Genomic DNA, 23,883 nt, shown 5'->3' with positions numbered 1-23,883 from the left:
ACCAGAGATTGCCATATGTGCCGGAGCAAAAACCACACAGAATGAAAAACAAACCCTTGCAGAGTCGCTCAACAAAATAGAACCATCGTGAATGACTGGGAAGCAGAACCATTTTGGCAAAAGACCAAATAGAGGGAATCAGGCCCAAGGACCATAGATGGGCATTGAATAACACATTAAATCATTCCCACTTTCCAAAACAAAATATCTGTTATCCATATTACATACAACCGCCGGAAAAAACAAACAAACACACCACGTCATAAAGCCTGAAACAGGTGTAAAGCTGAGGTTATGTGGAACCGTGGGCTAGGTCACATTAGAGTAGTAGCAGAGCAGTTGTTTATGTTAGTAGGAGGAATGGAGAGAGGAAGGCGGGGTCATGGTAGAGGTGCTCGAAGATTGGCAGAGGAAGGATTAAGAGAGGAGATCAGAATTCTTGCCACCCGTTTGGAGGCAGTAGAGGCAGGGAGACATAGAGATCCAGAAATAGGCGATGACAGTGAAGAGGAGACTGAACCAACAGCAGATGTACTAGAAGGTGAAAGCCCAGAAGAGAGATTGTTGAGATCTGTTTTAGTGGAAAGCAGTAAACCCAAGCTAGAACTCTCGACTTATGATGGCAACCTATCTATCGAAGTTTTATTGGATTGGATCAGCGAGATGGATAAGTACTTCGAGTGCGAGGAAGTCAGCGAAGACCGTAGAGTGAGGTTGGTTGCGATGAAATTGAAGGGACACACAACCCTATGGTGGGATAGTGTCCAGAATAAGAGGAAAAGATTGAACAAGTTTCTGATTAGAACCTAGTCAAGGATGGTGGCCAAGTTAAAGGGCAGATTTCTGCCGAAGGACTATTAGATTGCACTGCACAGGCAGGTGCAGAATCTGAAACAGAAAGGATTAACGGTAAGGGAGTACACGGAGGAGTTCTATCGAGTGAATTTGTGAGCCGAATATACAGAGGATACCATAGAAAGAACAACTAGTTATGTCAATGGGTTAAGGTTAGATATTTTGGACGAAATCAATATTTTGTCTCCGAAAAACACTGAGGAAGCGTATCAGAGTGCAATGAAGGTTGAAGAGAAAATTACCAGAAGGCAGAATGCCCGAAGAGGACGAGGAACCGACAGGGGAAAAGGCCAGTCATATGGTAGAGGCTGGACTGCTAGTAGCAATGAGGAAGGCAACAGTTCCAAAGCTTCCGGATCAACAGACAGAGGTGATAGCGTGAGAGGCTGTAGGTCATCCTAGCGAGGCAGGGGAAATGGCCGAGGTAGAGGGGCTGGTTATCAGTGTTACAGATGTCATAAATGGGGACACCGATCGTTTCAATGTCGAGAAGTAGATCAAGCTGGACAACGGGGTGCATATGTGGCACAACCAGAGGAAGCAGCGACACCTCCCAAGAAGTAGAAAATGCTATAGAGATAGGGGAAGCTCTGGTGTTGCACAAGGTGTTGTTAAAACCAGTCAAGGAGGTCACTGAACAAACGCAGTGGAAGGCTTTGTTCAAAACAATTTGTAAGTCACGAGGTAAGTGTTGTAAGTTAATTATTGACAACGGTAGTACTGATAATTTAGTGTCCATGGAGATGGTAGAAAAATTGGATTTGAAACGCTTGAAGCATCCCAACCCTTACAGAGTTTCATGGCTGCAAAAAGGCCATCAGTTGTTGGTGGATGAACAGTGCGAGGTGAAATTTCAAATAGGTAGATATAAGGATAAAGTTGTTTGTGACATCATGCCGATGGATGTATGTCACATATTGCTTGGCAGGCCTTGGCAGTATGATAGGAAAGTGGTACACGATGGATTGACGAACTATTATAAATTTGTTAAGGATGGAATCAAGCATACACTTGTGCCCATCAAGGAAGAAGGGGCAGCAGAGGCAAGTGAACCAAGAGCATTGTTGGTTAGCAGAAAATAGTTTCTGAAACAGGTTGATCACAGTGATATAGGTTACGCAGTTGTAAAGAAAGTAAGGATAGTATTGTTGCATACAGAGGTATCAGATTTACCTACAGAAATCCAGCAAATTGCAGGAATTTGTGGACATAGTTGTAGATGACTTGCCAGACAAATTACCCCCCAAAAGAAGCATAAGTGATCATATTGACTTCATACCTGGAGCGAGTTTGCCGAACAAAGTGGCATACTGAATGAGCCCCAAAGACAATGAAGAAATTAGGAAGTAGGTGCAAGAACTGTTGGACAATGGGGTTGATACGGGAAAACTTAATCCCCTGTGTTGTTCCAACGGTCCTCGCTCCCAAGAAGGGAGGAGAGTGGCAGATGTGAACTAACTCAAGGGCCATCAACAAAATCACCATCCAGTATAGGTTTCCATTGTTACAGATGGATGATATGATGGATTGTTTAAGCGGGGCAGCATATTTCTCTAAGATAGACTTGAAGAGCGGGTACCATCAGATTCAGATACGAGAGGGGGACGAATGGAAGGCAGCCTTTAAGACAAATGAGGGGCTATATGAATGGCTGGTCATGCCTTTTGGACTGACCAATGCGCCCAGTACATTCATGAGGTTAATGAATGAGATGTTGAAGGAGTACATCGGGAAGTTTGTGATAGTATATTTGGATGACATACTTATTTTCAACAGGACAAGGGAAGAACATCTTCAACACATACAGAAAGTGTTGGAGAAATTACAGTAGAATAAACTGCTAATAAATTTGAAGAAATGTACCTTTCTACAAAAGGAATTGATTTATTTGGGGTTTGTAATAGCAAAGAATGAACTGAAGATGGATCCGAAGAAGGTGGCAGTGATAGTGAATTGGCCATCTCCGAAAAATTTATTTGAGGTATGTAGCTTTCACGGATTAGCAAGTTTTTACAGGAAATTCATAAAGAATTTTAGCAAAATTTGTGCACCTATGTTGGACACCATTAAAAAGGCCAGCCAACCTTTTCGATGGATGGAGGCAGTGGGAGAGAAGTTTCCAGTTGTTAAAGAGAAAGATCATTGAGATGCCGATCATGAGATTACCAAATTTCAAGAAGTTATTTCAGGTTCGCTGTGATGCTAGCGGGACAAAAATTAGAGCTGTACTCAGTCAGGAGGATAAGCTTGTAGCATTTTTCAGCGAGAAGTTGAATGAAAGTCGACAGAAATATTCATCGTATGATAAGGAGTTCTATGCTGTTATATAGGCATTATCTATTGGGAAATGAATTTGTGCTATTTTTAGATAATTCTGCACTACAGTATGTAATGCAACAGCATAAGCTGAACCACAAACACGCCAGCTGGTTGGAGTATTTGCAGAGTTTCAACTTCATATTGAAGCATATTAGCGGGCAGGCCAACAAGGTGGCAGATGCGCTAAGTAGGAAAGCTCTCCTTCTGCAGGAAGCATTGTGCAGGTGCTGGGTTTTGAGCACTTACAAGACTTATACCAGACTGATACAGATTTTAAGGAGACCTATGAGGCATGTCAGAATCCCTTAGTGAGAGATAACAGTCCTTGGTTGGACTACAATCTATAGGAGAAGTTGTTGTTTAAGGGAGGACAGTTGTGCATACCTGACTGCTCGATGAGGGAGAATATTATTCGAGAGAAGCATAGTGGAGGTTTGGCCGAACATTTCAGCATGGACAAGACACTCCAGCAGCTTAGTCATCTATACTTTTGGCCAAAGATGCGGAGAGATGTACATCGATTTGTGGCCAGATGCAAAGTGTGCCAGTTAGCAAAGGGTCACAGTCAAAACACAGGACTATATACACTGTTGCTTGTTCCAGGCAGACCTTGGGACTCAGTCAGCTTGGACTTCATCTTAGGACTACCTAAGACACAGTGAGGTTATGACTCGGTAATGGTAGTAATGGACAGATTCTCAAAAATGGTGCATTTTATTCCTTGCAGAAAAACCAGTGATGCCACCCACGTGGCCCACTTGTTTTTCAATGAGATTGTCAGGTTACATGGATTGCCTAAATCTATCCTTTCGGATAGGAATGTGAAGTTCACAAGACACTTTTGGCGTACCTTATGGAAGAAAATGGACACATAGCTAAGTTACAGTTCTGCATATCACCCGCAAACCAACGGGCAAACAAAGATTGTAAACAGGAGTCTGGGAAACCTGTTACGAAGCCTAGTTGGAGAGAATTCGTGGATGTAGGATCGAGCACTTGCACAGGTAGAGTTCGCTTATAATGACTCGCCTAACGACAACACAAGTTTCAGCCCATTTCAGATCCTGTACGGCATGCATCCTCACAGAGTGCATGAACTGTGGGACCTTGGACTGTAGGAAAGGAGAAGCGCAGATGGAGAAGATTTCGCTAATGCAATGAGAGATTTGCATGAACAGGTAGAAATTAAATTACAGGACAACAACTTAAAGTATAAACAACAAGCAGATTTGAAGAGAAGAGAAGTACACTTTAACGTGGGGGATGAAGTCCTCATGCATTTGCGCAAAGAATGCTTCCCTAAGGGTACGTACAATAAATTGAAGTATAAGAAGATAGGACCTTGCAAAGTCCTTCGGAAAATTTTGGCGAATGCTTACGAGATACAGTTGCCACCCGGAATAGGCATCTCACCTATCTTTAACGTAGCAGACCTGTTCCCCTACACGACTGACACAGAAGAGAAGGAAGAAGATGGAACCACGTGACCTACACGGAATGCCCAGGATGGAGGAGAAGCTTGGAAGAGACAGATGCCTTATGTTTAACCTCCCAAGATCAAGAGCATTCTCGACACTTAGGTGGCTAAACGAACTCGACGGAAGGAGTATGTGTAATACCTGGTCAAGTGGAAGAACCATCCTATTGAGGACAGTTCGTGGCTTGATGCCAGGCAGATTGAATAGATAGGTTCTTCAGTCAAGAAGCTCATGGACCGGAGCCATTATTTCTTTCTGCCCCAGGACCCTGATGCAGGAGCATCTAGCTAACCATGACCGGGTGAAGTCTCTGCCAGGTTGGAAAGTTTTTTGAGTATTTGGATTGTTTCTTTTATGTTTAGTTTATGAGGACATGGGATAGGATTTTATTTTGTTTTACTATTAATTGCTTTGTTAGTCAAAGTTAATAGTCGGTTAGGGTTTTAATTTGTCAGAAAGAAATAAACAACAGTTTAGTAATTGTTTTGTCAACTTAAAGAGGAAAAGACAAAGTTGTCTAAATGAAGATCTTGTCATGTAAACCGAACTGAGAACCAGTAGTTACACAACCATATTATTTCTGTTCAACTGAAAGTAATTACAATTTCAATTAACTGTAAACAAACAATGTAGCAATGTAGCAATGTAAAACAGGGAAAAGGTTTAGCAGTTTCGGAGTCAAGAAAGAAAACATAGACAGATCATTTTTTTCTAAACTGTCCATCTATGTCATTGCCTAGTTACTGTACTATTATATTTCCATTCATTGAATTGTTAATAACAATGCTAGCAGACAGAGAATGACCATTGTAGGTCATGTTTCCTTGTGTTCTCATCAAACAACAAACAACATCGAATTCATACATACATCGAGAATTAGAGTGAAGAACCAACGAATCGAACCCATGGCCAGAACAGTAAATCACAGTAAGTCAACCGAGAGGATAAAACCAAAAACAGAGTGTCGGGGAAAACAAACCATAGCAGAGGTACTTTCGAACAAATCTTCATATTTCATAAGAAAACAGAGATAAAAAAATTATGTTCACATTGCTGTTGATCTGAGAAATATAGATGTATTACATTCGGTTATAAACGAAAACAAGTGCTAGTGTCCACAGAGTGGACAAACCCTAGCCTAGAGTTTGATAAGAGTGAATACCCTTAACTCAAATGAATAACCAACTAGAACAGAAACTGAAGCCAGACTTGAGCTTCATCTTCTAAAGTGATTCAGACTGAACGCAGATGCAAAACAGTGAGCGACAAACCCTACAGAAACTTAAATACCCTAACTGTAAATTGACCGACTTTAAGAGCCAGAGCCTACTGGTAGAGGGTTGCCACATTTGGAGACCAAACCTGTAAGGAATCTATGTACCCAGGTCAAGCCATTGACCTGCACATACGAAACAGAGCTTAGTTAGCATACCTGTATAGTGAGACCTGAAAATCGAAGCAGAATAGAAGCAGAAGGGATATATAACTTACCTGAGTGCGACCAGACCAAGGGGTTTGCGGAACAAAGTCACTGACGAATCAAATGAGCCTGAGACAGAAGGAGCAGGCTTTGTTAGTGTCAATGCCAGAGGAAGGTCGAATTAAATAAAGGAGAGGACTATTTACCTGTTTGTAGCCAAGGAATACCATCACCCTGTTACCTGAGTTCATGGACACCAGAAGTTAACCGATTTACATACCGAGCTGAGACAAAGGCGATAACAATAACAAAAAGTGACAATCATCGAAAGAGAGACCTTATCCCATAGCCAAACCATAGAAGAATTAGAGCACGAGATCAAGAGACTTACTGTGTGAAAATTGTTCGAGCAAGTGCACCTCTAGAGCCAAGACAGGCTCGTGCCATAGGAGAAGTCCACAGAAAACCACATCAACAGGTTTGGAAGGCTGGCATTCATTTACAACCATACCCAAAGAGAAACCAGAGATTGCCATATGCGCTGGAGCAAAAACCACATAGAGTGACAAACAAATCCTTGCAGAGTCACTCAACAGAACAGAACCATAGCGAATGACCGGGAAGCAAAACCATTTTGGCAAAACACAAACGGAGGGAACCAGGCCTGAGGACCGTAGATGGGCATTGAATAACGCATTAAATCATTCCCACTTTCCAAAACAAAATATATGTTATCCATATTACATACAACCGTCGGAAACAACAAACAAACACACCACGTCATAAAGCTCGAAACACGTGTAAAGCCGAGGCTACGTGGAAGCGTGGGCTGGGTCACATCAGAAATTATGGTGACTTAAAAAACCAAAGGATAAGAGAAAATTTTGATATATTATGAGGAGTTCATAAACCTTAATTTAGAATACCAAAATTAGTTTTCTATTATAATTAGCATAAAGAAGAAAATTAGCATCCCTAAAACAAGAATAAACTCTTCAAATCTCGAGAGTGAAAGAGGTTGTTGGTAAATTCCTAAATAAGGAGCTCAATCCCATTCGGAATAAAGAAAGATGTCAATTTATATAATATCGATACTATTAAACTATTATTAAATCTAATTTTAAGAAGAAATAGTGATGCCATAAAATTAAAGGATAAGAGAAAATTAATATCTCGAAGGCCAAAATTATATTTCTATTATAACTATAATAAAGAAGAAAGTTGACATCCCTAAAATAAGAATAAGTCCCCATGAGTTCCAAAGTGAAAGAGTTAATTGGACAATTCCTAAAACATTGTGGGACGAATGAAACAATTTATCATCTTCAAGATATAAGAAGCTAAAGAATGAAAATAATTGTCTTAAAATATCTTGAAGATGCCCTAAATTTCAAAAATAAATAAAGAAACTCCTTAAGTATGTTTCTTAGAGGTTAGACAGATCAAAGGTTATTTCTATGAATGTTAGAGAGTTTTTTTGTTAGAGCATTATCATAACAAGAACCATTATATCCTATGCAACCAAAAGCCAATTTTGAATAACAAATTATCACGATTTAACTAAAAAATGTTTCTATTGATTCTATCCAAAAACTCCAAAACATATAATAGTTAGACAAAGCCCATACAAAATTATAATTAAAACTCATTTCAATTAATGCTAATAGAAACTTATTTCAGTGAAACACTCTTCATATTTATTGCTAGATTTGACTTTGACTTTAATAGTTAGGGTGAAAGATTTTAACAAAATATTTTTGGGTATATTTTTTGGTGAAATTTCTCTAAAATTTGATAAAATTTTGGTGGAATCACAAGTTTGATATGTCAAATATACACAATTAGATACTAAGAAGATTGAAGATGAAAAACACTTTCTCTTAGATTGCTTGGCTCTAACTCACATCCAGTCTCATTTCCATAACATTTTCCATAATAGTAACCTTCTTGACTTGTTAAGTCAACAAAACTATAATAATTTAGGAATGTTTATTTCCCTTCTTTTTAATCATATTAGAAATAAAATTTTAAAAATTCTCAATTAATTCTCTAGTTTTAAGTTCGTGGACCATATTAGCCATAATAGACATATCTAACTCACATCCAATCTCATTTCCATAATATTTTCCATAATAATAACCTTCTTGACTTGTTAAGTCAACAAAACTATAATAATCTAAAAATGCGTATTTCCCTTCTTTTAAATCATAAAAATAAAATTTTAAAAATTCTAAATTAATTTTCTATTTTTAAATTCGATGTACTATATTAATCCTAATAGACCTTAATCATCATCATTACTAATTAAAAACAAAATTTAAATAACAATAAGATACGAGTTTGACCAAAAATATCATTATTCACCAAAAAAAAAAATTGATCCAAAACTAAATAACAATGCCATTATTGACACCTAATCTTCATGATTGGGTGAATTTATGTAAATAATTAAATTAAGAATGTGAACAGTCATCGGGAGATGAATTGAACAGTCACTCCCTATTGTATATAACAAAGACCTAGCTAATGGAATCTACACGAATCAGTTTTTGTTTTATGGAGTTACTGCCTGGCCTGACATGGTATCAGAGCGAGCTCCCTTTTCTTAGCTCCTGTGCCTTGTAACTCCCTTATCTGACTGAGTGCCTGTACTATCTGCGTTCTGTCTGCCATTACCTACGCTCTACTCCATACAAAGCGTTCTGTCTGCCATTACCTATGCTCTGCTCCATACAAAGCCTGCTCCATGCAATACACTACCCATATATTCGTTGGTGCCAGATTCTGACATTTTCTATTAACCCTGCTATTTTTACGCTGCTCGCCTCGAATGCTGCTACCATTTTCCTAAACAAACCCTACGCTACAACGTTCCTCTACGTATGGAATCCTTTACACAACATTCCTCTACAACGTTTCGCCCAGTTCTAGTTGAGTTGTCAACTCTGAACCCTGCCTGTGTGCCCTCCATTGTGAACAAAAAAAAAAACTGCGCATGAGATCTTCGTTCAAACCGTCGGCCTCCTGAGATACACGCTTAGTGCACCAGTGTTCTAACCATACAAGGCAACACTGTTTCTTGGCTTCTATAATCTAGGAGTTCGGCTTCGCTCACCAGGGAGGCCTCACCATACCCTGCAAGGTCGTGAACTATCAAATATGGAGGCAGAGACTGCTTGAATTTGTTAGCCTTCTCAGAGTCAAAGAGGCATAGAGTGTAAAGATACTTATTACACCTGACCTTGAACTTCACTACATTTTTACTTCTCTTGATATTCACTGACTGTGCATCTTTGCGACGGGCAGTCAAAAGAAAATCTTTGATCTCGCTTATTTGTTTAGGCATGGCTTCTGATAATGGTGCTCTTCCACCTTGGCACTGCTTGTAAATATTTTCAAGCAAGTCTTGAGAGATTTGGAAGAAATGACCCTGTCGGCTAGTCTCTGAGCCTCGAGGACATTTACCCCAAGGAACGCGAGTGTGGATCGGAGCCTTTGGATCCAATCAACGGCAGGGAGTTGCGGTCTATGAGCCCTGGCCTGCAGAACAGAGACCTCGTTCTAGTGGTGGCGCTGCCCGGACGAGTACTCTTGAAAAGTATTGAAATTTAAATTATGACAGTATATGCGTGCGAATAGTATTGAAATTTAGATAACATTTATTTTCTATAGCTTCGGGGAATTATATGCGGTGAAGATCTTTAGCGCAGCGGAATTCTATTCATGGCTTCTAATGGTCAATAGTATATGAATAGTGTTTGGATGGTTTTAATACACTTTCTATATAATGTTGGGTGTGGCTGCTGGGATATATATACCACGTTGTTGGGCTACTATAGTGTTGTTTTCATAAAGCTGTTTTCAAAGTGACTAACATAGTTAACACTCTTGCGTTTGACTGTGTTTAATATATTGTTTGAGGCTCGAATACACTTTGATATGAGAATCGATTTTCTTTTAGCAGCAGAAGTTTTTTTTCTCCACAAAAGCACCTTTTTTGCCAGCAAAAGTATTTTTACAGCTCTCGGATTTTACAATGCATTCAATCATATCTATGGTGGGAATAATTCTCACTGGTAAGGAGAACTATCCTGAATGGTCCCGGATGATAAAACACACCCTCATTTTCAATGAGTTGTGGAAAGGAGTGTGTTTCGGAGAAGGAGACAATGACCCAGTACAACCTACCTCAAACATAGAACTCGTCATTTGGGAAAACAAGAACAACAAAGCTTATGCATTAATTGTAGCATCTGTAAATGAAAAGGTGAGTCGCCATATTTCGTCATATTCAACTGCCTTTGAAGCTTTACAAAAGCTCAAAGAACTCTATGACTCACATTCTGCACTTGAAGTTGTTCAACATATGATTAAACTCTTCACTCTTGAACTGCAAAATAATGATCCTCTTGCTCTTGCATCTGAAGTAAAGTCTATAATGCATGATATAAATTCCACTAAGGTTGAGCTGGATATTCCTCTTATTGCTTTTCTCAAGGCACTTTATCCTACTTATTCCAATTATCTTGAGTCATTACAAGCAAATGGAAATCTCAAAGATATAACCTTTGACTCTCTTGTGAAAAAGTTTGCTGAAAGAGAGAAAGCTTTTGGAAAGAGACAACCCTTGAATCTTCTGAAGAGACTGTGTGCCTTGCTCATAAAGAAAATCATCCTGCTCAAGATTCTACAAGAGGAAGAGGTGGACGAAGAGGAAGAGGAAGATATTTCAGAGGCAGGGGGGCAGACATTCTCAAGGAGAAAAGGCAGATCTGCACTACATTCGCTGCAAAAGAAATGGATCACATGATGCCTCTACATGCAAGCTACCATGGGACAAAATTGAGCAGAAAAGAAACCAACAGAAAGGTAAAGCTGATGATAAAAACAAAGGTAAAGCACCTGAATCCGCTCACTATGTTGAGGCACAATGTAACATTGGAGTAAATGAAGATTTGTTTAATGCTTCACTTGCTTCATGGAAAAATGATTGGTTGCTTGATTCACGACCAACTTGCCACATGAATCATAGAAAAGATTTTTTTGAAGATTTCACTGACAATGTTGATGGAGCAGTATACTTTGCAGATCAATCAAAAATCAAGCCATCAGGGCTTGGCACAATCAGGCTTAAACTGCCTGGTCTTCCAGACTTCCTTCTAGATCATGTTCTATATCTCCCATAGCTCAAGAGAAACTTGCTGTCCTTGGTCCACATCCGCCAGCAAGGTCACTCCATTCATATGTTTGATGGCAAGCTTGAGGTAAGAAAAGCATCTGACCACTCACTTGTCATGAGGGGAATAGAAGAAGAAAGGCTTCTCAAACTGCAAGGAACATTTGCTCATGCACAACATTTCTCATACAATTCTCATCATGAAGAAGGTACACTTCCATCAAGTTTATTATGGCATGCTAGATTTGGACGTTTGAACGATGACAGTCTCCTCTTATTGAAGAAAAATGGTGTTTTTGGTTTGCCTACAATTCCTAGAAAACTTAAGCAATGTGATGCATGCATTCTAGGAAAGCATAGCAAACAATCTTTTCATGATTCACATTCAAGATCACATAGGAAACTTGAACTCATTCATTCAGATTTCTGTGGTCCAATGCCTGTCCCTTCTGCAAATGGAAATAAATATATCATGGCATTTATTGATGACTACACCAGAATGTGTTGGGTTTACTTATTGAAGAACAAATCTGATGCTTTTCAAACATTCAAGAATTTTCATAAATGGATTGAAAATGATGCATAATCTCATATTGGGTCTATTCGCACTGATAATGGAAAAGAATACACATCAAATGAATTTGAAAACTATCTTCGCCAACATGGGATCAAACATAAAACAACTGTGCCTTATAATCCCCAACAGAATGGTGTAGCTGAAAGAATGAATAGGACAATATTAAATATGGTATGATCCATGCTCTTCTTCAAAAATGTAAAGATAATGTTTTGGGCTGATGTTGTTCTATGTGCTGCATATATAAAGAATAGATGTCCATCTAATGCTATAAGAAACAAGACTCCTTATTAAACGTGGTATGGACATGTTCCTTCGGTAAAACATCTCAGGGTCTTTAGTTCCACCTGTTATGCTTTCATACCAAAGGTACATAGAAACAAACTTGGTGCTAGAAGTTGTAAGTGTATCTTCCTGGGGTACTCAAACACCTTCAAAGCATACCACCTCTATGATGAAGTAAATAAGAATTTTTTTATATCTAGAGATGTAATTTTCCTTGAATCATCCAAAACTGACAATGTTGTTGAGCGGCAACTTGATCGCTTGGATAGATTCGCAAAAGCAAAATCATTTCAAGAATTTGATAATCAAATTCCACATCTTGAATGGGGATTCCTATACTAGATCAACATGTGAAATCTTCTTCTGAACAACACTCTCCCCCGCATGAAACTCCAACAATGGATGATGCTTTAAGTGATGTACTTGATAGAATTGGGAGACTCAATCTTGATTCAGTCCCAACTCAATCAACAGAGCAGCCTGAACCATCTCAGAAAGGTCCCCCAAAGTGGCTGACGAAGACACTTGAAAGTGTTCATCCTGATGAAATTGGAAAAACAGGAACCAGAAATTCAAACCGACAAAATGGAGGTGATGTAGATGACTCTAATTCACCTGTTGATATGGATGTTTCTTATGATTGTGAATTGAACTTGTTTACAGATTTTGAACCAACTTCCTTCAAGGAAGCTGCTTCTCATGATGAATGGAAAGAAGCGATGCAATAGGAGTATGATTCCCTCATAAAGAACGACACTTGGAAGCTGGTTGATCCTCCATTTGGAAGAAAACCAATTGGCTGCAAGTGGGTCTACAAGAACAAGTATAAAGTTGATGGCTCACTTGACAAGCACAAAGCTAGGCTTGTGGCAAAAGGTTTTGCACAGAAGGAAGGGGTCGATTATGAGGAGACTTTTTCCCCCACAGTAAAATGGGCTACCATCTGGATACTCTTTGCACTAACAACTTAGAACGGTTGTAAAGTCCAGTAAATGGATGTAAAAAGTGCTTTCTTGAATGGAGATCTAAAAGAGAATGTTTTTATGTCCCAGCCTGAAGGATTTGCTGTGAAAGGACATGAACATAAAGTATGCAAACTTGTGAAGTCCTTGTATGGCCTCAAACAAGCACTGCGAGCCTGGTATGAAAAACTAACTAAGCATCTTTTGAAACTCAATTTCAAACATTTTGATCTTGATGATGCAACTTTATTTGTCAAGAAATTTGGCAAAACAGTTGTATATCTTGTGGTATATGTAGATGATCTTTTAATGACAGGGAACAATGAAAGCTACATTGCATCCATAAAGAAGGAATTGGGGAAAAGTTTTGAAATGATTGATTTGGGCTATGTTCATTACTATCTTGGCATTGAAGTAACCCAACATCCAAAGTCCATATTTCTTTCTCAAAAGAAATACATTGGAGATTTGTTGAACAGGTTTGGCATGATAGAGTGCAATCCTCTTACTACTCCAATGGAACAAAACTTAAAGCTCACATCTATTGAAGGAAAGGAATTTGAGGATGCAACAAAATATAGACATCTTGTAGGAAGTCTCAACTACCTCACTACTACCAGACCAAATATTTCATTTGTTGTTGGAATCCTCTCCAGGTTTATGCAAAAGCCTTGTCAGAGACATTGGTCTGCTGCAAAAAGAGTTCTAAAGTACTTGAAGGGAACTCAAGACTTTGGAATCAAGTATACATAGGTGGATGACTTCAGTTTGATTGGATACTCTGATTCAGACTTCGATGGAGGCAAAGAAACTGGGGTATCTACTTCAGGATATGCTATGAGTCTTGGATCAGGAGTTGTCTCCTGGAGATCACGCAAATAATCAGTTCCAACGGATTCCACAACAGAAGCAGAATACGTGGCAGCAACTGAAGCAACAAAAGAAATTGTGTGGCTCAGGAAAATTCTTGAAGATTTGCAGGTAAAACAAGTACAATCAACTCCACTCATGATTGACAATACCTTTGCAATAAAGTTGGCCAAGAACCCAAAGTTCAATGATCGAACGAAGCACATCAATACTAAATATCATCTGATTCGACATCATGTTGAGGCCAAAACAATCCATTTCCGTCATTGTTCCACAAATGAGCAAATTGCAGACATCTTCACCAAAGTGCTTGGAAGAGAAAAGCTTGAACGATTCAGAACGATGCTTGGACTCACCAACATCCCTTCAGATTAAGGGGGGAATGTTGACACCTAATCTTCATGATTGGGTGAATTTATGTAAATAATTAAATTAGGAATGTGAACAGTCATCGGGAGATGAACTGAACAGTCACTCCCTATTGTATATAACAAAGACCTACCTAATGGAATATACATGAATCAGTTTTTGTTTTGTGGAGTTACTGCTTGGCCTGACAGCCATGTGGGTAGTACTCTTGGATTTAGTGCCATATATAATATTATATACACATCTTTGGATATGGAGGTTTGCAAGGCGTTAGTATTTAAAGATGAACACTTGGCATATCATTACGAAAGAATTTTATTTGGAGTATTTAAATGAGTTGATTTTTTGTTTTCAGTGGATATTATATTATATTAGATTAGTTTAAGAAGGGGATGTTGGGAGATAATGGAAGATATGATATAAAGAATGGTCAAAATTTTGTAAATTTGGATTACAATGGGCAAAATTCCAAATTTTGGGTGTCTTAAAAGTTTTTAAAATTTATATTTTTAAATAGAGAAATATAATTATTTAATTAATATTTTTTCAATATTAAATTATTAAATTTTAATAATTTAAAGTTACAATTTTTTCAATATTAAATTTGCATTTAAAAAAATCTAAACTATAGAAATCCTATTTTTTTATGGTGGAAATAGATTTAACACTATCAAAAAATTTTAGGGTGTAGAAAATTTTCAAACTTAACAGTTATAATCCAAATTTCTAAATATTTTTGTCAAATTTTATCAAAATCTTGTTCAAATTTCCATTATTTAAAAAAAAAACCAGAAATATTTATTCTAAATTATCCTTGTTTATATATAAACCTCTTTTAATTTACCTTTGCTTCACTTTATTAATATATATGCAATGTCTAAATCAAAATAACACTCATCATATTCTAAGCAATATTTAATAATTCGAAGAGATATTTATTCTAATTTTTCCTCATTTATATATAAACCACCTTCTAATTTAGAAGTGCTTCACTTTATTAATATATATGCAATGTCTAAATCAAAATAACACTCATCATATTCAAAATTTGTAAGCAAATACAATGATATGGGGTTTAACGATAAGTTTTGCTGGGCGAAACCCACGAGACGAGGGTTCAAATCTCATTGAGTATATATATGACCTATTGTGTCTTGGCTAGAAGAGTAGGCTAGATTTTAAAAAAAAAATTATAAGCAATATTTAATAATTCCAAGGTTACGTAATTCTGTAGTTATAGATGCTAGAGTAGAGGAGGGTTCAGATCTCATTGAGTATATATATGACCTGTTGTGTCTTGACAAGAAGAGTAGGCTAGATTTAAAAAAAAAATTGTAAACAATATTTAATAATTCCAAGGTTACGTAATTCTGTAATTATAGATGCTAGAGGGGAGGGAATCGTCTTTACGGTCTTTCCCTATAGGTTTTTATGGTCAAAATATAATAATTCCAAGAATCGTCTTTACGGTCTTTCCCGATAGGTTTTTATGGTCAAAATATAATAATTCCAAGATTATCGTAATTCTATCGTAATTGATGCTCAAGTGGCGGGAATATGGCGTAGCGCATTCGTTTATGTGCCCTACACCATCTCTAACTTCCAATTTTGCCCATTTGTTTGACTGAGGCATAAGTTTCCTGCTGCAGGTAGTTTAGATTTATAGTGGCAGTCAGTTAGATTTGATCTTGGGTCTTTTCAGGGTAACTCTCACCAGACTTCAGATTCAGTTCATTTATCCCACTGAAACATAAATTTCCTACTTCACGTAGTCTAGATTTAAAATAGTAGCCAATTAGATTTGATCGTGGGTCTATTCAGGGTAACTCTCACCAATTATCTTAAATTTAGAAAAAAAAAATTTAAACAATATTTAATAATTCCAAGGTTACCGTAATTCTGTAGTTATAGATGCTAGAGTGGAGGGGAATCGTCTTTACGGTCTTTCCCGATAGGTTTTTATGGTCAAAATATAATAATTCCAAGATTATCGTAATTCTATCGTAATTAATGCTCAAGTGGCCGGAATATGGCGCAGCGCATTGGATTATGTGCCCTGCTGGTCCGGCTACCCACAAGAGCCGGGCGAAGGAATTGAATGAAAAAGACCACCAACCACACGTAGACCGTTTAGTTTCCTGAGGCCCATATGCCGGCACCATCTCCAACCTTAGATTCAGCCCATTTGTCCGACTCCCTGGCCGCCTGTCAGCATCCACCGCGTCTCCTCCACCCTCTTTTAACTGTATATTTTCAAAATCTTCCCCTTCTTCGTCTCCTTCCGTTCTTATTCTTATATATTAAATTACGAACCGTTTTCAATTCTTATATTAAAAAAGGATCTCGAACATGGTGACGATCTTTACCCTCTTCCATTTTGTCCCTGATTTGTCGACGGTAACGTAGTTCTCAATCCCAAGGTTAGCGTAAATCTATGTAATCAATTCTTATGGGGTTAGTAGGATACGCACGGCATTTGAGAATGAGCCCGTGCCGAAAGAGCCGCGCGCGAGAAGCGGGCGATTGAATCGATAAATCGGTGTTGAAAGACCACCGAAAGACCACCGAACAGTACGGAATCTATTCAATTTGCTTAAACCCATCAACCGAGACCTGAGACGAGGTTCAGTCCAGCCGTCCATAACTGCATGTAGCCTCTACCTCCTCTTCCTCGTCTGTTTGCTTTCTTTTATTATGAAGTGAAGTGAGTTTTTCCCTCCCGTTTCCGCCTCTCAGACGTTTGTTCTTTCATTGAACTCACGTTTTCTCATTCATTATCAATCCATTTGCGGAGAAGATCTCCATGGCTCCCAGAAATAGACAAGGCGATGTTAATCAAGAGAGAGGTAATGTCATTTCCGCCAAGGAAGTCCATTACAGAGGCGTGAGAAAAAGGCCGTGGGGAAAATACGCCGCAGAAATCAAAGACCCCTTCAGTAAAAATCGCTTGTGGCTGGGCTCATTTGCTACGGCCGAGGAAGCAGCCAAAGAATACGACGAAGCCGCGAGATATTTGAGAGGACCAAGAACGAAAACTAACTTTCCTGCTCGCCCCGTCGACCTTGTCCACGAAATAGGCCAGAGCTGCACCACCCAAAACAGCAGCGCCGCACTCGACTCCCGGACTCCCTCCTTCACTGCCACCACCGCCGGCCTTCCTGCACCTCCACTTTCCCCACCTGCTCGATTGTCTATTCATCGCAACAAGAAGTTGTTTCCCAGATGCGCTGTCGCTAAACAAGAGAAACCCTGGACTCACCTTTTCATTAATCGCGAGGCGGAAATGGAGGATCAGAGTATGAGAAGGATTGCTCCTCCTCCTCGCGAGATTCAACTTCCCAATCCGATCCGTTGCGCTCACCTTTGCTCCAACCCTAGTCTTTCCCTCGATTTTGTTGAGTACGCTACCGATCTTCTTCAGCATGGGCCAATGAAGACAAATTTGTTCGGAGAGATTCTGGAGCCTCAGATGAGCAGACACAAAGGTCATGAGTCGGTGGAGGAGGGCGTACTGAAAAATGATCCCTCTTCCTCAGGGTTGGTGGACACAAAGATCTCTCCTCCTGAAATGGATAACGGGATGCCACCAATATTCGATCTGAATATTCCGGCAGCAGCACAGGAACATGATGAAGATGAGAACCGCCTCTCTCTCACTCTCTCTCTTGGATTCGGTAATTAATTTCCTGTTGGAACGAAGGATTAGCAACGGGCATCCACTGGTATATTTTGTAAGAAGGCGATCCACTTCCGTTCATTGTATTAGGCCACCTTGCTGTTACAGATTTTTTTGAATTCAATCTTTTGCTAAGTGAAAATTGGCATGTGCAACTCTTTTGTATTGGAAGTAGCTATTAGTTTTCAATTTCAAATCCAATTGTGGATGGACGCCCATGGTTTGTTGGGTTTAACTGCGCTGTCTGTTATGTAATTTTGTTTCAGTCCAACAATATTGAACTATCTTTACGTAATGGACAAATTATATTTCGTATATCCATGCTCTTTACATTACCTCTTTTGGAGTCTACAGTTTGAGGTGCTCCTAATCCAGTAATTTCATGTTAGCTACTTCGGCAATTTCTCTGGATTTAGTTTTGGTATGCACAAAATTATCATTCTGAAATTGAATCCTCATAACCTTGAAAATGCATGAAGTCACCTAGGTTTTTTATTCGGGCAAGAAATTAATGACCTATACAATTAGTTCACAACACCTTAACAGAAATATCGAGTCACTTATTTTGTGCACTATCCGCTTATGTGGATGTCGTTGATTATGGGGCCTCAGATGATGAAGACAAAGGCTTTGAGTGGTTGAATGGGGCGTACTGAAATATATACTTACTGAAAATAGTGATTGCCATTATTCTTAGTCCCGCAGATCTGTCCTCCTCATGGAAGGGAATTCAATTTGAATGTCTATGCGGCTGCACAAAGATAACAGGATACTCATATTCCTACTATCGATTACATTCATGTTTTTCGATGCTTTAACATCAACATATTGTTTCATACTATCGATTACATTCATGTTTTTCGATGCTTTAACATCAACATATTGTTTCATAGGCGCATTTTAGTATACAATCCCATGTACAATGGTCAGTGTTTTTGACTACTATAGGTATGTATTGTTATCATTTTATGTGTTGATTTCAAGACCATAAGCGTTACTAGTTTAGATAATTAGGACGAAAATATTTTAGATAATTGGGACAATTTTTTTAATGAAATGGAAAAATTATAAGAATAAAAATATAATTAGCAATTGTTTTTAAAAGTGCAAAGATATAATGAATCAATAGAAGATTTTAGAATATCAACTCGAAAAATTAAATCACTGAATGAGGTTGAAAAATAAGGACCTTAAAAAATCACAACAGAGCTGGTCTGTGAGCTTCTTGGAGAGGGTCCCATAAACCACGGGACCTTGCTAGACTTCCCTAACTTGCAATTAGTTGATTGAAATGGGTCTCAACCTTTTGAGGGGATCCGAACAATCTTGTTGCTTGTGCTATGTGTAGGATTCATGGAAGACCATTGTAAAACAAAATTGCATCCTACTTCGACCTCTAGTGCTCAGAGGTGAGAGGCTAGACCACCGACTAGATGGTCATGGAATTAAAAGAGGGTTCCCTTTTGGGATCTCTGTGAAGTTGAAAATAATTAATATTATATTGTATTAATGGATAAATGGTTACATGGTTGTAATGTAACTCTTTAAGTTAGGATTAGTTCCTAGGTTGTAGGAGTTTGTTCTCACCTCTCTTTTGAGATGTATTTATTGTGTCATCGTTGGTTAATGTAACATGAGAGTGTAAGCTCCAGTTTGTAAAGACTGCAGCTTGCTCACCTTTGAGCTGCTAGTTAATTCAATTGATGTTTTACTTTCCAATTTTCTAACATCTAAGACACATATGTGAGGAAGAGTTTCATCTTGAGCATCTCCGAGGTGTCTTTTAGGAGGGATGTGTCTAAGGGTAAGGAGCCTCTCCTTCTCCTTACTCTTCTTCTCCTTGCTATGATTCTTCTTCGCTTAACTATCAACTTAACTTACCTTCTCCATCAAATTTCTTATGTGTCAAATCCATATTTAAACATAAAGGCATTGAATCACAATTAACTAAAGCTAACCTAAATCCTTAATATTGGTGATTAGTAGATTATTTTCCTCTCTTCCTTGTGAAGGAAAAAACACCACTTCAAAATTCCTTCATAACCTAAAAGCCACATTCTTTCATTAGACTTTCAAACAAAAGTTGTTCCCTTTAATTTGACAATGAAAACAACACTATATCTCTCGCAATGCTCCATATCTCTGCGCAATGCTCCATCATAACTTAAAGGTTAATATGAAATTGTATTTGAAAAAATGTTAATTGTCAGGCCAGGGTAACTCCAGACTTGGCAAAAAAGACTGATTGATTATTTCATTAGATAACTATTGTTTATATACATAAATGAGACGGATCAGTTCATCTTCTTGATGACTGTTCACGTTCCAGTTTACCCAACCGCTGAGGATTAGGTGTGAACATTCCCCCCCTTAATCTGAAGGGATGTTGGTGAGTCCAAGCATCGTTCTGAATCTTTCAAGCTTTTCTCTTCCAAGTGCTTTGGTGAAGATGTCTGCAATTTGCTCATTTGTGGAACAATGACGGAGATGGATTGTTTTGGCCTCAACATGATGTCGGATCAGATGATATTTAGTATTGATGTGCTTAGTACGATCATGGAACTTTGGGTTCTTGGCCAACTTTATTGCAGAGGTGTTATCAATCATGAGTGGAGTTGATTGTACTTGTTTTACCTACAAATCTTCAAGAATTTTCCTGAGCCACACAATTTATTTCGTTGCTTCAGCTGCTGCCACGTATTCTGCTTCTGTTGTGGAATCTGGTGGAACTGATTGTTTGTGTGATCTCCAGGAGACAGCTCCTGATCCAAGACTCATAGCATATCCTGAAGTAGATACCCCAGTTTCTTTGTCTCCATCGAAGTCTGAATCAGAGTATCCAATCAAGCTGAAGTCGTCCACCTGTGTATACTTAATTCCAAGGTCTTGAGTTCCCTTCAAGTACCTTAGAACTATTTTTGCAGCAGACCAATGTCCCTCACAAGGCTTTTGCATAAACTTGGAGAGGATTCCAACAGCAAATGAAATGTCTGGTCTGGTAGTAGTGAGGTAGATGAGACTTCCTACAAGCTGTCTATACTTTGTTGCATCCTCAAATTCCTTTCCTTCAATAGATGTGAGCTTCAAGTTTTGTTCCATTGGAGTAGAAAGAGGATTGCATTCTGTCATGCCAAATCTGTTTAACAAATCTCCAATGTATTTCTTTTGAGAAAGAAATACGGATTTTGGATGTTGGGTTACTTCAATGCCAAGATAGTAATGAACATAGCCCAAATCAGTCATTTCAAAACTTTTTCCTAATTCTTTCTTTATGGATGTAATATAGCTTTCATTGTTCCCTGTCATTAAAAGATCATCTACATATACCACAAGATATACAACTGTTTTGCCAACTTTCTTGACAAATAAAGTTGCATCATCAAGATCGAAATGATTGAAATTGAGTTTCAGAAGATGCTCAGTTAGTTTTTCATACCAGGCTCATGGTGCTTGTTTGAGGCCATACAAGGACTTCACAAGTTTGCATACTTTATGTTCATGTCCTTTCACAGCAAATCCTTCAGGCTGGGACATAAAAACATTCTCTTTTAGATCTCCATTCAAGAATGCAGTTTTTACATTCATTTGATGGAATTTCCAACCGTTCTGAGCAGTTAGTGCAAAGAGTGTCCGGATGGTGGCCCATTTTGCTATGGGGGCAAAAGTTTCCTCATAATCGACCCCTTCCTTTTGTGCAAAACCTTTTGCCACAAGCCTAGCTTTGTGCTTGTCAAGTGAGCCATCAGCTTTGTATTTGTTCTTGTAGACCCACTTGCAGCCAATTGGTTTGGTTCCAAATGGAGGATCAACCAGCTTCCAAGTGCCATTCTTTATGAGGGCATCATACTCCTTCTGCATCGCTTCTTTCCATTCATCATGAGAAGCAGCTTCTTTGAAGGAAGTTGGTTCAAAATCTGTAGACAAGTTCAATTCACAATCATAAGTAACATCCATATCAACAGGTGAATTAGAGTTATCTACATCACCTCCATCTTGTCGGTTTGTATTTCTGGTTCCTGTTTTTCCAATTTCATCAGGATGAACACTTTCAAGTGTCTTTGTCAGCCATTTTGGGGGACCTTTCTGAGATGGTCCAGGCTGCTCTGTTGATTGAGTCTCCCAATTCTATCAATTACATCACTTAAAGGATCATCCGGTGTTGGAGTTTCATGCAAGGGAGATTGTTCTTCAGAAGAAGATTTCACATGTTGATCTAGTATAGGAATCCCCCCTTCAAGATGTGGAATCTGATTATCAAACTCTTGAAATGATTTCGTTTTTGTGAATCTATCCAAGTGATCAAGTTGCCGCTCAACAACACTGTCAGATTTGGATGATTCAAGAAAAATGACATCTCTAGATACAACAAACTTTTTATTTACTTCATCATAGAGACGGTATGCTTTAGAGGTGTTTGAATACCCCAGGAAGATACACTTGCGACTTCTAGCACGAAGTTTGTTTCTATGTACCTTTGGTATTAAAGCATAACAGGTGGAACCAAAAATCCTGAGATGTTTTACCGAAGGAACATGTCCATACCACAATTCATAAGGAGTCTTGTTTCTTATAGCACTAGATGGACATCTATTCTTTATATATGCAGCACATAGAACAGCATCAGCCAAAAACATTATCTTTACATTTTTGAAGAAAAGCATGGATCGTACCATATTCAAAATTGTTCTATTCATTCTTTCAGCTACACCATTCTGTTGGGGATTATAAGGCACAGTTGTTTGATGTTTGATCCCATGTTGGCAAAGATAGTTTTAAAATTCATTTGATGTATATTCTTTTCCATTATCAGTGCGAATAGACCCAATATGAGATTGTGCATCATTTTCAATCCACTTATGAAAATTCTTGAATGTTTGAAAAGCATCAGATTTGTTCTTCAATAAATAAACCCAACACATTCTGGTGTAGTCATCAATAAATGTCATGATATATTTATTTCCATTTGCAGAAGGAACAGGCATTGGACCACATAAATCTGAATGAACGAGTTCAAGCTTCCTATGTGCTCTTGAATGTGAATCATGAAAATACTGTTTGCTATGCTTTCCTAGAATGCAAGAATCACATTGCTTATGTTTTTTAGGAATTGTAGGCAAACCAACAACACCATTTTTCTTTAATAAGCGAAGACTGTCATAGTTTAAATGTTCAAATCTAGCATGCCATAATAAACTTGATGGAAGTGTACCTTCTTCATGATGAGAAATATATGAGAAATGTTGTGCATGAGCAGAGGTTCCTTGCAGTTTAAGAAGTCTTTCTTCTTCTATTCCCCTCATGACAAGTGAGTGGTCAGATGCCTTTCTTACCTCAAGCTTTCCATCAAACATATGAATGGAGTGACCTTGCTGGCGGATGTGGACCAAGGACAACAAGTTTCTCTTGAGCTGTGGGAGATATAGAACATGATCCAGAAGAAAGTCTGGAAGACCAGGCAGTTTAAGCCTGATTGTGCCAAGCCCTGATGGCTTGATTTTTGACTGATCTGCAAAGTATACTGCTCCATCAACATTGTCAGTGAAATCTTCAAAAAAATCTTTGCTATGAGTCATATGACAGGTTGCTCCTGAATCAAGCAACCAATCATTTTTCGAAGAAGCAAGTGAAGCATTAAACAAATCTTCATTTACTCCAATGTTACATTGTGCCTCAATATAGTGAGCGGATTCAGGTGCTTTACCTTTGTCTATGTCATCAGTTTTACCTTTCTGCTGGTTTCTTCTCTTCTCAATTTTGTCCCATGGTAGCTTGCATGTAGAAGCATCATGTGATCCATTTCATTTGCAGCGAATGCAATGCAGATCTGCCTTTTCTCCTTGAGAATGTCTGCCCCCCCTGCCTCTGAAGTATCTTCCTCTTCCTCTTCGTCCACCTC

At 38.5% G+C, this 23,883-nt stretch overlaps 1 pseudogene; it reads right to left on the bottom strand.

The window, feature by feature from the left end:
* Positions 1 to 9,109: 9,109 nt before the first annotated feature.
* LOC149231112 (large ribosomal subunit protein eL38z/eL38y pseudogene) lies at positions 9,110 to 9,418 on the bottom strand (annotated as a pseudogene).
* Positions 9,419 to 23,883: the final 14,465 nt, after the last annotated feature.

Source organism: Pinus tabuliformis, chromosome J (genome assembly GCF_031772625.1).
Source record: "Pinus tabuliformis cultivar Carrire ecotype Pingquan chromosome J, CPIR1, whole genome shotgun sequence".
Classification (NCBI taxonomy): domain Eukaryota; kingdom Viridiplantae; phylum Streptophyta; class Pinopsida; order Pinales; family Pinaceae; genus Pinus; species Pinus tabuliformis.
Note: the sequence above shows the minus strand (reverse complement) of the source record. Positions and strands in the feature narration are given on the sequence as shown.